Here is a 16,780-nt window from a genome sequence, read left to right as displayed (position 1 = left end):
AAATACGCTTAAATGTGTTTGAAGTTTCTTGCTTGCCAATGCTTGCAAATTAAATCAGAGAGAACCATTTGAACCCACATGGGTAAAATTAAGACTATTATTTCACAAGAGAAGGATTTTCGATGGGAATTCTATTTAGATTTGTTGAGTTTGGCCAAGTATTTTGATGAATAATTCTCTAACATGCATTCTAGCCTTTAACACTATTGAAGGCATAGTCTTTTGATGTTGACCGCTGTTTCCAGGGAATTCCACCTTAAAAGCTACCTAAAGGATGTTGCAGAGAGAGCAGGAGAGAGGCCCGCACTTTTATCCTCCCTGGCTGCACCCCAGGGTCTTTGATGTTTATTTTTAATAATGATCTGCAACCAGCTGACCTTTATATTATCCTGCTCTCACCAGAACGCACCTCAGGAGTCGTGGTTAGTTTGAGGCAAGATCAAAATCCCCCCGTGATTCTAATGAACACAAAAAGCAACAACACACTATGGTGACTTGTTGTGTTTTGTTTTGCATTTGTAGTTTTTCCTTTTCCATTTTAACCATTGACTGGAGGAATTTACCATCTCCAATTTAAAAATCACGTGCATGTGCCTGTGTAAAGAAGAAATAGAAACTTCACCTTCCCCCTATTATTTCAGGTGGTGTTTGTGACGGGATTGATGACTGCCAAAAGAATCAAAACCTTGACATGGGGCTATTGAAAGAATGAACATTGTCTCATTCAAAAACATTTTTAAACAATTTCAGATTACAAAAACAGCGTCCATTAACAACATTTATTTTTTAAAGGTCCTATATTATATACAAATTCAATTGTGTTTTTAAACACCATAGACCTTCACTAGAATCATTTGGATGATTTCAGACGTGGAGCTGCCAGTCTCTCTGAAGTAAAAGTAAAAGGTAGCTGTTAACTTGAAAACTACTACTTTATGACATCACAAGGTGGAACAGACCATTTTGAGCTTTGAAGATGTATAGAGATTAAAGGGTTACTCAAACATGTGTAAATGAAACAAAGCTCCAGGTATGTTTTTTATGAGGTAACAACATTCTAGCATGGCTTAAAGCCCACAAGAGTCAATGTGGCATAATATAGGACCTTTAATAAATAAATCAAAATTGAAAAAATTTAAAATGAAAATAAGATAACAGGTAAAACATGTGAATTAGAAAATAAGAGAAAGTCTGGCAAAACAACATTTCTTAGGACAATCTGGTGATCCAAGGAGAATCTTCCTCAGGTCAAAAACCTGATTTCTAAACTATACAAAAACGACAACCTACAATATAATCATGTAGATACAATAGTTAATCAGCTAAATAAATAAATAAAGCAAGAAAGAAAGAAAGCAAGAAAGAAAGAAAGAAAGAAGAAAGAAAAAAAGAAAGAAAAAAAATGCTTTAAAATTTAGAAAATAAATAAATAATAATAAAAAAAAAATTGTTTCACACAAAGGGAAACTATGACCCAAATAATATCCACCTGGGATTGAACTACTACCAGTTACATACAGTTTGAAATAAATGAGCAGGCTTTCATTTCTATGTTCACTGTAATAGCCACCTGGTGCTATACATATACTGTCTTACAGTTTATCATATCTATCCAAATTAAAAGACCTATAATTTTTATCTGTTATACTGTTGTTTCCTCATCAGAAACAGACCTGGAGCTGTGTTTTGTTTCATTCACACATGTTTAACACACAAACCCTGCATATTTAGGCTGAGTTCTTTTTTCAAACAGAAAATACCAGAACCCCTGTTTCACCATCTCCATTGTGCTTTTAAACTTCATATACCATTACTAGAATCATTTGGATCATTTCAGACCTGGAATTGCTAATCTCTACTGACCAAAAAGTGTAAGGTAACTGTTAACTTGAAACTTGACGACATCACAAGGTGAGCTTTGGAGATGAAGGATTAAGGATAAAGGATAAAGGATTACTCAAACATGTGTGAATGAAACTAAACATAACTCCAGAGATGCTTTTGAGAAGATAACAACATCACAACATGGCTAAATGCTCAAGAAGAATCTATCTGGTGTTATCTTGGACCTTTATGTATTTTTAAATCACCCAAGTAAGTGTCTTTGTTTCCATGTGCCAGCTATGCACCTTTTACCCCATATAAACAAAGTGCCCTTGACCATGCGTTACCTTCGCTCACATAAAAGCACAGTTTTCATTAATCTGGACAAGCTGCACATGAACTTAACTGGTAAATCAGGCAGCTAATGGTTACATATTAATTTGCAGCACCCAAAAATAACTCCAATGCTAATTTTGGCAGTCAAGGTCTTATATGAGCATCACACAGAACAAGGGCAGGGGCACCTTCACCCCTGTATGGAAATTATGCAAATCCATGTGTGGTAAAATGAGCATGTTTCTGGTGGCAGAGAATACATTCAAATTTTGTTCCATCTTGTAAGTACAAACATCATGGCAGGAAATGCTGTTGATTCCAAGTGATTAGTTCAGCGATTATTCACACATCTGTTAGTTGCAGTGCAGATGTGCTCTCCTCAGACACTTGTGAGATATCCAGGAACACCAGACCACCATTATATATTGGCTCAAGGGCCTCATTTCGATCAAGAGTGTGATAGGAATCTCAATAGATATTTTGTTCCAGGTAAGAAGTTCAAAGGCTAGACACTTAACTCACTGTTTGCTAATTATTGTACAACAGACAGGGCACCTGGTGTGAAAATATGCCAAATTATCGTGTGATTAGCATGCCAAATAACAGATCAACAAATCAAGCACATGAAGAAAAAAAACACATGAATTTCTAATCTGCTATAAATATCCTTCATACACATTTTTAAAGAGTGATTCATCTAATGAAAGATTTTTTTTCAAAGCCAAACCCAAATATGTCCCTGGAAACCTGCTGGGTAAACAGAGGACAGTGAGTGGATCATGATGCTTGTTTAGAGTTGAGTTTAGGCTGATTACACTCAAAATGATTACCTATAAGAAATGAATATTAAAAGGTAGGCCAAGAGGATGAAAGGCGGTGTTGATTTTTACTAGTTATTTGCTATCTATAATATATATTATACACCACACCATGAAATAAACTTTTTTTTCTGAACTTTAAACTGGTCCACACCTCAGCACATGACAATTTAATAAATCTATTTCCATCAGCTACAGCATACCCTTTAAAATATGTATGCATTATTTGTATCTTCACTGGAGTTTGTGAATACATAGCATTAAAGATCCTCAAGAGAAATAAAACATGGTATAAAATGCTGGCAGGGTTTACTTAAGCAGGGAGCGAAACCTAGGCCATCATAAAAACGTTATGCACCATTACTGATAGTATATGCTGAAATGGTCTGTGTGTTAAGTGAGCTTTCAGAATAACACACTGTTTGCTGTTGCCACTTTACAAGCATTTTTATATCAGCTAAGCATAAAAAAAAAAACATTTAAAAAAATTTACAATCACAAGTCTCAAACTAAATAACAAACTAAACCAAGCCAAATGCAGAGCAGGTAGTGGGTCAGCAGAGGTTTGCATGGCAGGTGTACTCTGATCGTTTCTGAAATAAACACTTGACCCAGGACCTGGAGCCTCAGGGGTGGAAGCTTGGAGCTTTACCTTTCATTTTCTCAGTACCTAGACTCAACACAAAATCTAATTTTCAATACCTCTACTTGAACAATACTTTTTCGAAGTACTAAAAATGTCAGTACACTTAATGAGATATAAGAAAGAAAGTTAACCTCAATCAATCTCAGAGGAGCTGTTAGAGTATGCAACGTGTGTAAAACCACTGTTGTACATCAAATTATTGCGTAGTTATATATAATTTCATTATAGAAAATACATTTGCATAACACCTTTACTTTTTAAAACCAAGGCAAGGTAGAGCCCATAAAGAAGATACATTTTCTGTATCTTATAAAGTTTGGAGCTCTGTTGTAGTGCACTTTGCATAGCTTTTCTTTCTTTCTTTCTTTCTTTCTTTTTCTTTTTTTTAATGCAGATTGATGGTCATTTGTATTTCAATTTAGTCAGCAGTGGTTTTAATTTGGAATTAGGCTATTGAGGGAGGCTTGACAGACTTCTGAATTAATGAGGGTTTGGCATTTGCTCCTTTGGTCTCACAATTATTCTTTAATTGTGTATTCACTGTGGAAACAGAAATAGAGGCACTGTGAGGATTCAAGTCAAGGCAGCTGAGTTTATCAGATTAAAAAGTGTTTTCATTATAAACGTCATTATTTTTATACACGCCCCTAATACTATTGACAAAATCATATAGAAAAAATACATCTGGAAGAGTGACATTCCAACATTAGATTCCATGATGTTTTTTTTCTCCACAGAAATGAGTGCCTCTCCAAATAAGCCCCTGTTCAGGCTTGGAGCCACTAATCTGTCATTTCATTTCAGACAGGTGTCTAGGCCACGAGGACACTTGGCAAGGTCAAGGGCTACTGTACAGAGATGTGCACATTTTGTCAGTGGCTCATCCAGCTTAGGCAGTTTGAGCACTCTCCTCTCACACACAAGCCAGGAGCCCTGCATTAGTCTGCGAAGATATCTATTTCCAATGTGACAGCGACAAACAATCACAAGGAAAGCCATTATTTAAAACAAGTCAAATGTTTGGGATGACTGAGCATGTGCAAACAAAAGCAGGATTAGCCTCAAAATAGGACTGTGTCTAACTGGGAATGCGTCAGCGTGTCACTGTTGATCTACATGCAAATGAAATGTTTGTGTTAACCAGACCATAATTTGTGTTTGGCTTATTATGTAGAATAGTCTTGACTCTAGTCAGTGGAAAATTCTTCCTAATGGAAAGTGTAGAGATGAATTTGAGCAGCCTGGTTAATCCTGTGGGGCAGAAATGCCTGTAATAAACTGGACCTTGTTCTAGCTCAGTGAGCACAAAGTGGCCCTGGGAATAGGACCAATAATTACCAATGGCCAGGCACTTTCACTCTGTCTCTTTAATGTAAATAGGCACTGTTTTATTTGACACAAATGGCTTTGGTAATCATAAATGGATGGAAGGCAAAGGCAGCTCAAGTACCAAAAACACAACATAACAATCGTCAGCACAGAGCTATATAAAAAGATTAGGTAACACTTTATTTTACAGTACCTTGAATTTAATGTATCCACCTCATCTAGTACCATGTAACAACATGTAACAATAACATGCAACCTGATCTCTTTAACCCAAAAAGCAATTTTTTTTATCATTGGTGTTTTGTATTGCACTTAAAAACATACTCTCTTGCTGTGAGGAGACTTTTCTCTCTACAGACTTAAGTTTTCTGGTGAATGTTCAATCAATCAAACTTTATTTATAGAGCACTTTTCATACAATAATGCAACACAAAGCGCTTAATGCTACACAACTGCTTGTTCCAAAGTTTGATTTTAAGTTAACTCTATGAAGTCATGAAGGTGGCACCACCAAAACCTTACACAGTGCTGCTTTAACCCCTGCTACCATGTAATGACATGTTGTTACATCGTAACAGGTACTGCAAAGTAAAGTGTGACCCAGGATTGTACAACTGTAACAAAAAATTGTTTACATAATGGTTCATTCATTAAAACCATTTCATACATATGAGGCTGTCAGGCCAGTGTGGAAATCAGGGTGTATCCCATGCACCATTTGCAGTTTGTTGGAGCTTAGCTGGCATTCAATTTCAATTGCCTCAAGTTAGTGAATATAGGAGAGCAGCGAGCACTGACAGGTACAAGTTACTCTAGTGACAGACGCTAATTAGCAAGTGCAGGAGTAATAGAAGAGCTGGACTCCCTCTCTGGCAAAGAGACAGTGATGGCAACAAAGGCAGGGTCATCTCTTTTTAAGTGTCTCGCTTCCCATTAGAGCCAAGATCTCTGGCACCAGCCCCATCAGAGGCCATTCAGAGCCAAAGCAGTCTGTCACATTGTGTAGATCTCCTTTGCATCCTGCATACAATAGAAGTGAACTCGCTCATTCGCCGCTGGCTCACCATTGACAGGGGGGAGGATAATGGAAAAATAATGGTATGTGATGAGTTTATGTGTTTTGATGGAAACTCGAGAGGAAAGTCTTTGAGAGAAATGATGGACTCATCTTCTGCTCGCTGAGGCTTTGACATTCTGTAGGGGAAGCTGGAAATAGTCTCCAGGTTGATAGATAGGTGGTTTGGGATTACCCGCCAGACTCATCTGCTAGCCACTGCCTGGTGCCAGCATCTAGAAAAAACACACAGAAACACAAAACAGAATGTCAGCTTGTGCGCCGTGGGAGAAGCTATTACCTTTAAAAACAGTAGAGGCCATTGGGTGACAGTTTGGAATGATCCACAGCTTACCAAAGAGATGCAATGCAAAAATGTATATATACTACAACAAATACACAAATTTAATAAAATATATTATAACACATTGGGTATCATTTGGTTAAAATATTGATAATGCAATAATGCTAAGTTCATGAGTGTGTGCGAGCACCAGGGCACAGGGCTGGTGAAAATTTGAAGTCTGAAGATCTGCACAGTAAAAATTATACAGTATATATAGCTAAAAAAAAAAAGTTGTTAAATTAAACCAGAAAGTCAAAGTCCAGCCCTGTTTTAATCATTTGCTGAATCAATCACAAAAGCACTATAAGAGGTAGGTGACATGCAGTGGACAACACACAAACAGACAACAATACAGTCACTCACTCAACACATACTCATTCACTGGTAATGGAAAAAGAAAGGGGCAAAATTTGCAGGAACAACCTACTCCTTACGTCATTTACCAACATCTACATCTATGATGAGGTGAGCTGTATGCAGTCAGTGATCATTAGGCAATTTGGAAACTGTGATACAACTTATTCATTGATCAACAGATATGTTTGTGTCTAAGAGCAGTACAGCCATTTGCTCTCCCTCTGTGGCACTAGCCCTCTGAAGCACTTTCTAATAAACCTGCTCCTCACTGCTGGTCCCTATGGACCACCCTGCTGTAGAGCCTGCTGAAATAAATGGTTCTCCCTGCATCATTAAACAGTTTGAATTAGCGGGTGGAATTTAATTATATGTCACACATGAAGCTCTCCTTCTTGCAAGGTTTTAAACGTAGTATAGTAGGTTTTATGCATGGAGGTCGTGTCGAGGTACATTATTCAAGCCACTTAACTCAATCTGTATAGTAGTGATAGAAGTGCTCTCCTAATTGGAAAGACTAGATAAATTTGCCCCTTAGTAAAGTAACAGTTGTCAAACGCCAAGTTAAGAAAACACAAGGAGTGAGTTGTGCAGTGGCAGAGTGGTTTACATTTCAGTTTGTCTTACTAAATGTTACCAGTTTATACCTCCACCAAACTGTGATCCCTTCGACAACAGGCAAAAAGATATATGAAGCTGAGGTGCGTTTTCTTCTTAAAGTTAGAAGTTTTGCTTTCTCTACCAACTACAAACCTGTGTTAGAGGAGTTTAGTGTATTTTACTTTACTTTACATTTAGACTGTCTGCTTTCATTTGCACACTGTGAACAGGCTGGTAACTTCCCAAGAACAAACACTACACCACTACCACACATGTGCCTTCAAGTGGCCCTCTACTCATTTAGTACTACTGCAGTCAGGTGCACTAAAAACACCTATCTTTATACTCACTTGAAAGTAGGCCTGTCACAATAACAAATTCTGATTACTGAAGAAAATATAGGTGATAAATGATAATGTTGAAACTAAATGATTATCCCCAGATTACTATTCTAAATGAGCAAAATGAAAACTTAAAACAGTAGCTAGTTTGGATAAAGTCATAGAACTTATTTATGAACCCTCTACACCTCAAATATAATGGTAGGTAAAGTAATAAAAAAAAATAAATCCTAGTACAAAAAAGTATCCACGATAAATATTCATAAGCAAATTTAAAATCAAATAATAAGTAAAATCCATTCTAAAATGCTAAACATTCACTTTGTCTTGTGAACAAGGAGAGGAGCAGACAAACTCACTCAATAAACAAAAGAGACAAGATGTGATAGACAGATTCATTTACAGCAAGAACACGAGATTGCACACTAATTTAGCCTGGTTACACGAGACAGTTCAAGTGAGAGACACAGGCAACAGTACGGTGCATTCCTAATGAACAACTGTAAATCCACCCTCTCCCCATTTCAGCCCACTTACAAGATGCGAGTGCACCATAATTAATTTCCCTCATTGGTTACATAGCCATTAATGTATACAAATATGAAAAAAACAGGCATGCTATAGGAGTAATTATGGTAAAACTGAGCTGTATACTGAAGAGGTGAATGTTTGAAGATCACCTTGGAAGTTGCAGGATAATGAGCATGCTGCTAAGACCCTGGTGATACTAAATTTTATTACCAGATGATCAAACAGAGTGTAGCGAGAGAATGGCTAATTATGAGGTATAACATACACAAGGAGGATCTACTTTTAGACATCATTTAAACTGAAGAATATCTTTCTCTAACTGTTAAACTGAAAAACTTGAGTTTACGTACTGAAACATGATACAGTATGTAAGAAAATAATGTAAAGGTATAAACCATAAAAACAATTTCAAACCTGGGTTATAGAGTGAGATTCTCAATAGACTAATAAGTAATAATAACTGTAATATGTAAAAATGTCAAAATAGACTCAAGATGAATAAAAGTGACCATGTGTATATGTGAATGGGAGAGGGAAGTCTCTTTCAGAAAGCAGTAGGGACAGACTAAACCTGGCTAAACCTGAGCAACATTAATTCAACTTTTGATTTATTTTGTTATCAAATTAGTTATTTCAGTTCTAGTAGAAGAAGAGCAATTGTACAGATTGTGCCACCTGAACTTTGTATTTATGTAAATTGCAGCATTTTGTGGTTGTATTATTACAATGTATGGCACTGCTGATGTGATTACAGTATGATTAATGGTGCAGGACTGGTCACAATTGCGTCGGCCCACAATGCATAAATTGCCTTTGAAAATGGGGGCGGCTCCTTAATGGGAAGAGGCTGAATGAATGTAAAGATGATTTAATTGGCATTAATAAAAACAGTGTTAGATGGAAATATTGACCAATTACTGCTCAAGTGACAATACCTCACAATGAGGTATGTATAAACAAGGAGTAGGCGGATAATGGCAGAGGAAAACAGAGGCTGCTTGTGGATTAAAAAAAAAAAAAAAACACTAAATGACAATAAAAAAAAGTCATGTGCTTTGAAGAGATCTGTTGGATAATGAAAGGTTAACTGGTCTCTTACATACTGTAAATATTTTATTTTTAAATAAGCTATTATAAAAACAGCACATATCCAGGAAAATGATGAGTTTTTGCTTTCCAAATTTCCCTGACTTTTTTAGAAATCTAACATTTTGTTCACTGAGCATAAAGAGGCTAAATTAAAACATTTATAAATAACTGTTTCACAATTAGATTTGTGCAGAGTAAAACTTGAAAATAAATTGGAAAAGAATAAAAGTTTGTTCAAAAAATACACCCATGTGCATGGTATAATCTCAAAAGGTTTTGCACCCATTTTGACAAATGTTCTTCCCTGAATGGTGGTAATGTAAAAACATATATTGCAATTGCCTGAGTTGTAGATTTCGTCAATTTAAATCCAGTGGGTAATTCTACGATCATTTTAGCAGTGAATAAGTGAATAAGCCCTGTTATCCGCAACTTTTCAATGTGAGAAAATAGTTATTTCAAATGTCTCCCTGAGTGATATTTGAGATGGGCCAGAGTGTCTCACACTGAATACTATAAATGATGCAGTAATGCATCACCTCTTGCTGCAGGCCTCTCCACTTTGTCCCAATAACAATAAGGCAGAGTGAGGTGTCTGACAGGTCATTCTGTTACTGCTCACAGCAGCATATATCACACAGGAAAAAATCTTTTACTTTTATCAACTCTTTTTCTGAGGCCCCAGCTCCCCAACCTGCAGCACACTCCAAAAAACAGCCCCCTGGTGTTAATTATAAGACTTTCTTCACCTGTAGCCGTGCGGGATGTGGAAATGCATTAATCTTGATTCCCCAAGTCTAAAGGGATGGTTTGAAGAGGTTCCTGTGGTAAACCCTGAAGCGAGGTGACTCAGGATGAAGGCAGAGCAATGGGGACTGTGTTGTGCAGTGGGATTCCTGCCTGGCTGCCTCCCCTAACAAGTAAATCCCCCCTATGGCATTATATATTCACAGAATGGTAATCTGATTTAATATTTGGTGTCACACGGGATGACACACCAATGACTATCTTCCACCTGTGTGTGATTTATTTGTTTCTCCACACGCAGCATGAAGGTGACTGTCTCCTTATAAGTCCAGGCTGTACAGCTGAAGGACTCTGACATGTTTACACACACGAGTTTGCATGCAGAACCATCGTGGCGCACACATAATCCAACTATAGATGTAGACAGAGGTCAGTCCGCCACTTTGCAACAAGGGCACAAGGCTAGAACACACGCGCACATTTGCCATTTCAGCAGTGGCCATAATGCCTTTGTTTTTATTCATTGTCTAGAGATATAATATTGGTTGATGTGTAAAAATAATCCGCTCACCGTTTCATAGCAGTGAGACAGTGTTGCTTGATGCATCACTAACACCTTAGTGTGTATCCCTGCCAATGTCATTGACTGTGAAATGGTGGGATGGCAATGACACAGACTATCAGGTATAGTAATTGCTAAAAAACATCACTGCTAGCAGCTGGTGGCGATAAAAACAGCCAAACAGGATAAACATGCCGTAGATCTTTGAAGATAGTGTAATAAACAGCAGAATATACAAATCGAATTTGGTGTGAGGGTAATAAGCCAAATATGTAAAAATCACAACAGGAGCATGCAAAACATCCACTAAAAAGAAATAAACAATTTCCTAAATTTCCTTTTCTTTATAATTCTAGATTTTCTGATACTACACACGGTTTGGAGCAATGGTTCAAATTTTAAAATCCACATCCAGTGGTGGAAGGTAACTAGTACTGTATTTAAGTATAACATTTAGATATCTGTATTTTACTTAGACAGATTTTATTGATCCACAAAGGAAATTCCTTGGACACAGCAGCTCACAATTATTATAGTGTAAATACAGTATATCACAGTTATTTACAAGAGAACATAAGGAAAGAGTGCAAAGATGATATCATGACTGTGAGAAACACAGGCTTATCCGTTACATAAGGGTGAGTTGTTGTACAGTTGTAGGGAGTATTATCTGTTACATAATGGTGAGTTGTTGTACAGTTGGATGGAGTATGGTATGAATGTAGTCCTGTATCTCTCACTGTTTGAGTGGAGCTGTAGGAGCCTGTTGGAGAATGAGCTCCTCTGACTCTCTATAGTTTGGTGCAGTGGGTGAGCAGGAGTGTCTATCATGGAGAGCAGTTTGTCCAGTGTCCTCCTGTCCCTCACTGTGACAAATGTCTCCAGGTCACAGCCGATCACATGACCAGCTTTACAGATCAGTTTGTCAATCCACCCAATGTCCCTTTTACTGGTGCTGCTCCCCCAGCAGACCATAGCAAAGTACAGGGCGCTGGCCACCACAGACTGATAGAAGATCTCCAGTAACTTGCTGCACACAATGAAAGACCTGAGCTTTTTCAGAAAGTAGAGTTTACTCATGCCCTTCTTGTACACAACATTATAGTTGTCCCTCCAGTCTAGTCTGTTGTTCACATGGACGCCAAGGTACTTGTAGCAGTCCACTATTTCCATGTCATGGCCCTGGATGGTGACAGGCTCCACTGGTGTATCCTTTCTCCTGAAGTCAATCACCAGTTTATTGGTCTTGTCAGCATTCAGAAGCAGATGGTTTGCCTGGGACCACTCCAAAAAATTAGCAATCAGTGTCCTGTACTCTCTGATACACCCTAGCACTGCAGTGAACAGAGAACTTCTGCAGGTGGCAGGACCTGGAGCTATACTGGAAATCAGAGGTGTACAGAGTGAACAGAAACAGAGACAGGACTGTACCCTGAGGGCCTCCCACATTACTGACCACAGTATCAGACAGGATGCTCCCAATTCGCACGTACGGAGGCCTGCCTGACAGGTAGTCAGTAATCCAGGAGACAATAGAGGAGCTGACACCCATCCTGAGCAGCTTCTCACTCATCAGAAAGTGCTGGATTGTGTTGAAAGTAGAGCAGAAATTGAAAAACAATATCCTCACAGAGCCCTTAACCACTACTCAGGTGAGAGTGAGCCCACTGCAAAAGATAGATTACAGCATCTTCCACATCTAAATGGCACTGATATGCAAATTGTAAAGGATCCAGGTGTGGTGCCACCAGGTGTCTGAGCTGAGCCATAACAAGTCTCTCAAACACTTTCATGACATGAGATGTCAAAGCAACTGGTCATTAAGTCCAGATTGAATAGTCTGCTTGACTTTGGGCATTGACTTTAATTTTAAAGTGAATTTTTTTCTTTTACTTCACTACATTTGAGAGCAGGTATCTATACTTTCTAATCCTCTACATTTTTAAAACAGACTAAACGGTCAAAGTATTATTATAGTTTGAGACCTGCTGAAAAGCCTGAGGGGTTTATTAACACATTCATAGTTTGAGTGAACAAAAATATGCAAACAAAAACAGCTAGGAAAAACGACTGATTCAATTGTTTCTACTGAACTAAAGTCAGCACAAATCTTTATCAAAATCAATAAATTTGAAGCTTTATTAGATCTCAAAATCTGCACAGAAAACTTTTACTTTTTACTCTCTTTTACCCTTTCATGTGTAAATGTTCTTTTAATTAAGTAACAAAATTTGTTCTTCTTGCACCACTATCCAGCTCTCAAGAACATACTGTTGCTGTGTCTCTAAGCTAAACACTTCAGCAATGCACATTGTCTATTAACTATGATGTTTTTTTAAATGCCCTCTATGTTGATATTAATACATTTACACAGTGAATTGATTTATTTGAAATGGGACTGTATATTTACTGATAATTTGCATGACATACTTAATTATTAAATCTAAACAAATGCCTGTTTCTCATTCTTGATGCTATATTTGCACCAGACTCATTAGCTAACCCCATTCTTCTTGCATAATACATGCAGGGAATTGTTTAGTTCACACAAACACACACTTCCTCTTCATGTTGGTATGCATGTGTTTTGTGATAATTGCACACACTTCACAAAGCCTCAAACAAAAACGACTGCTGCGTCCAACAGGCAGCATGTTCTGACTGTTCCCATCTCAGTGGGCACCATGCAGGCATCAGGATGGTGCCATCTGTAATGTCTCTGGTGCAGAGCAGGTTCACTTTGATAGGCACTCTTTGTAAACAATAGGCCGATGCTTAGTTAAACAAACGCCAAACTGTACTACTCACGTGGATGAAACTTTCTCTCCCTATGATAGTGGTTTGTAGTGATTGATGTAAACATAGGCTTTGAAATTGTCTCTTTGAAATTGGTGGTGTCAGAAAAGAAAAAACAAGATTGCCTGGCATCAACAATTGGTACATTATAAGTACCAATGGATAAGATTTGGTGGATTTCAACATAGATCTTTTAGCTCGAGGGTAAAACTCTCAAACTTCACTTTCAAAGTAAAATAAAGCAAAAGTTAGCAAACAATATAGCTTTTTCAGATAAAAATGGGTCGCACAATTAATGAGTTTAATATATTTATCTTATCAAGCTAGTCTGTATTTACTGATGGATAGAATAGATAGCTTCTTTAAAGAACACCATCCTTTTATCTCATTGAAGGAAAAAGGTAAACATTTTATGCATTTTATTTTACACACACTTGCCCCTTTCATGTACTTATTTATTATATTTTATGTACTATATGTAGTATATTCACAAAGATCAGAATAAAAAGAAACCACAAAACTGAGTCAGTTGCTCCTAGTAGGGGAAGGTATTAGGTGATGCTAATTTGGTATGACAAAGGCTATGGCCTGGTGACCACACATAAAGGAAACCATGTTGTCACCATGGAGCTCCCAATTGCCATCAACAATGATGCAAAAAATATGTCTGCTGCCCTAACACTGGGGTCATAGCTGTCAAGGTTTGTTTAAGCATGGAAAATCATATCTTATTTGAGAAAACTATTCATAGAAGAAAACGATGTACTGTGAACGCGAGCCTCACCCAGTTAAACTCTCGCTCTGCTTTGTTTTTAATTGATACATGAAATATAGTTTTTATGCACGTTTACACCCAACTAATGCATGCCATTTTAGTTAAAACATCACAGTAAAGTTACTTCTTTGATTTCAGTGGACAAAGTGGAGTTACTTGCAGAGATGGTGCAAAGACACTTACATCAAACTCATTTCGATCCAAAAGAAGTGTCCAAGCAGACTGTGTGAAAACAAATAATGGAAGACAAACTGGCAACAGAATGAACAAACATCCCAGACTGTGGACTTCACTTTTAATCTGAACAAGATGATTGCTTCAGCTTAAGGCTCCCTGGGTGTATGTAAAAAAAGAAGAAGAAAAAAAAAAAAAGAATTAACAAGCAAATATCACTATGAAAAATCCAAAGTTTGGTAAATGTAGTGATATCCCAGTCAGTTTTAAAGACATTTACAATTGTGTTTTGAATTATTTATTTATTCTACAGGAAATTATATTTGACACAGCATTTTTATGTTAGCTTTTACTGGACAAATACGCACAATACCTTTTCATTTTATCTACAGATATATTACACACGCTCAAAGAGATTCTGGCAAACCGTCCGGCGCCTCAGGAGGGGGAAGCAGTTCTTCACCAACACTGTTTACAGTGCGGGGGGAGAGCTGCTGACCTCGACTGGGGACGTTGTCCGGCGGTGGAAGGAATACTTTGAGGGTCTTCTCAATCCCACCGTCACGTCTTCCGAGGAGGAAGCCGAGGCTGGGGACTCGGAGGCGGACTCATCCATCACCCTGGCTGAAGTCACTGAGGTGGTTGGAAAGCTCCTTGGTGGCAAGGCTCTGGGGTTGGATGAGATCCGTCCTGAGTACCTTAAGTCTCTGGATGTTGCAGGGCTGTCTTGGCTGACACGCCTCTTCAACATCGCGTGGCGGTCGGGGACAGTACCTCTGGACTGGCAAACCGGGGTGGTGGTCCCTCTGTATAAGAAGGGGGACCGGAGGGTGTGTTCCAACTACAGGGGGATCACACTCCTCAGCCTTCCCGGTAAGGTCTATGCCAGGGTACTGGAGAGGAGAATCCGGCCGATAGTTGAACCTCGGATCCAGGAAGAGCAGTGTGGTTTTCGTCCTGGCCGTGGAACACTGGACCAGCTCTACACTCTCCATCGGGTGCTCGAGGGTTCATGGGAGTTTGCCCAACCAGTCCACATGTGTTTTGTGGACTTGGAGAAGGCATTCGACCGTGTCCCTCGTGGTGTCCTGTGGGGGGTGCTCTGGGAGTATGGGGTCCGGGGCCCTTTGCTAAGGGCTGTCCGGTCCCTGTATAACTGGAGCAGGAGCTGTGTTCGCATTGCCGGCAGTAAGTCAGACCTGTTCCCGGTGCATGTTGGACTCCGCCAGGGCTGCCCTTTGTCACCGGTTCTGTTCATTGTGTTTATGGACAGAATTTCTAGGTGCAGTCAGGGGCCGGAGGGGGCCGGTTTGGGGACCACAGGATTTCATCTCTGCTGTTTGCGGATGATGTTGTCTTGTTGGCTCCATCGAACCAGGACCTGCAATGTGCACTGGGGCGGTTTGCAGCCGAGTGTGAAGCGGCTGGGATGAAGATCAGCTCTTCTAAGTCTGAGGCCATGGTTCTCGACCGGAAAAAGGTGGCTTGCCCTCTCCGGGTGGGTGGGGAGTCTTTGCCTCAAGTGGAGGAGTTCAAGTATCTCGGGGTCTTGTTCACGAGTGAGGGAAGGACGGAACGTGAGATTGACAGGCGGATCGGTGCAGCTTCGGCAGTGATGCGATCGCTGTATCGGACCGTTGTGGTGAGGAAGCTCTCGATTTACCGGTCTTCGTTCCTACTCTCACCTATGGTCATGAGCTCTGGGTAGTGACCGAAAGGACAAGATCGTGGATACAAGCGCTCGAAATGGGTTTCCTCCGCAGGGTGGCTGGGCGCTCCCTTAGAGATAGGGTGAGGAGCTCAGTCACACGGGAGGAGCTCGGAGTAGAGCCACTGCTCCTCCACGTCGAGAGGAGCCAGTTGAGGTGGCTTGGGCATCTGTTCCGGATGCCTCCTGGGCGCCTCCCTCGGGAGGTGTTCCGGGCATGTCCCACCGGGAGGAGGCCCCGGGGAAGACCCAGGACACGCTGGAGGGACTATGTCTCTCGGCTGGCCTGGGAACGCCTCGGGGTCCCCCCGGAGGAGCTGGAGGACGTGTCTGGGGTAAAGGAAGTCTGGGAGTCCCTGCTTAGGCTTCTGCCCCCGCGACCCGGCCCCGGATAAGCGGACGAAAATGGATGGATGGATGGATATATTACACACTTTACCACAAATGTTACTATTTGTGACTAAATGCAGTTTTGAGGCTAGAAAATTGTATTTTCACCATCTTTTGTAACAGAAAAGCAGGTATAATTTCTACACTGAAATTTCAGAATTGTTCAAAAGTTTTGTTATAAAGACTTAAAAGCCTTAACATTTTGATTTGATTTGAGCCTACACTTAATACACAATACACTCACATTTCTAACATCTTCCCATCACACATACACAACAACTTTCATCTAAATTATGAGTAACGCATTGTACCCACAGGCCATTGAAGACTCCTGTGTTTTTCTGTGTTTTCTGAAAAAAA

General features: G+C 39.5%; 1 protein-coding gene across 2 annotated transcripts in view; it reads right to left on the bottom strand.

Moving 5' to 3' along the window:
- Positions 1–4,973: 4,973 nt before the first annotated feature.
- The window catches only part of cd276 (CD276 molecule), a 58,082-nt gene continuing 46,275 nt past the window's right edge, over positions 4,974–16,780 (bottom strand). For both annotated transcript variants that reach the window (XM_020941469.2, XM_020941470.2), the window contains exon 8: positions 4,974–6,243. The gene's annotated coding sequence lies outside the window, so the exon portion shown is untranslated. The remainder of the gene's footprint in view (positions 6,244–16,780) is intronic.

This window comes from Boleophthalmus pectinirostris, unplaced genomic scaffold (genome assembly GCF_026225935.1).
Source record: "Boleophthalmus pectinirostris isolate CB_2022bp ecotype Guang Dong unplaced genomic scaffold, ASM2622593v1 HiC_scaffold_19, whole genome shotgun sequence".
NCBI classification, from domain to species: Eukaryota; Metazoa; Chordata; class Actinopteri; order Gobiiformes; family Gobiidae; genus Boleophthalmus; species Boleophthalmus pectinirostris.
The sequence above is the reverse complement of the archived record's forward strand: the minus strand, read 5'-3'. Positions and strand labels throughout refer to the sequence as shown.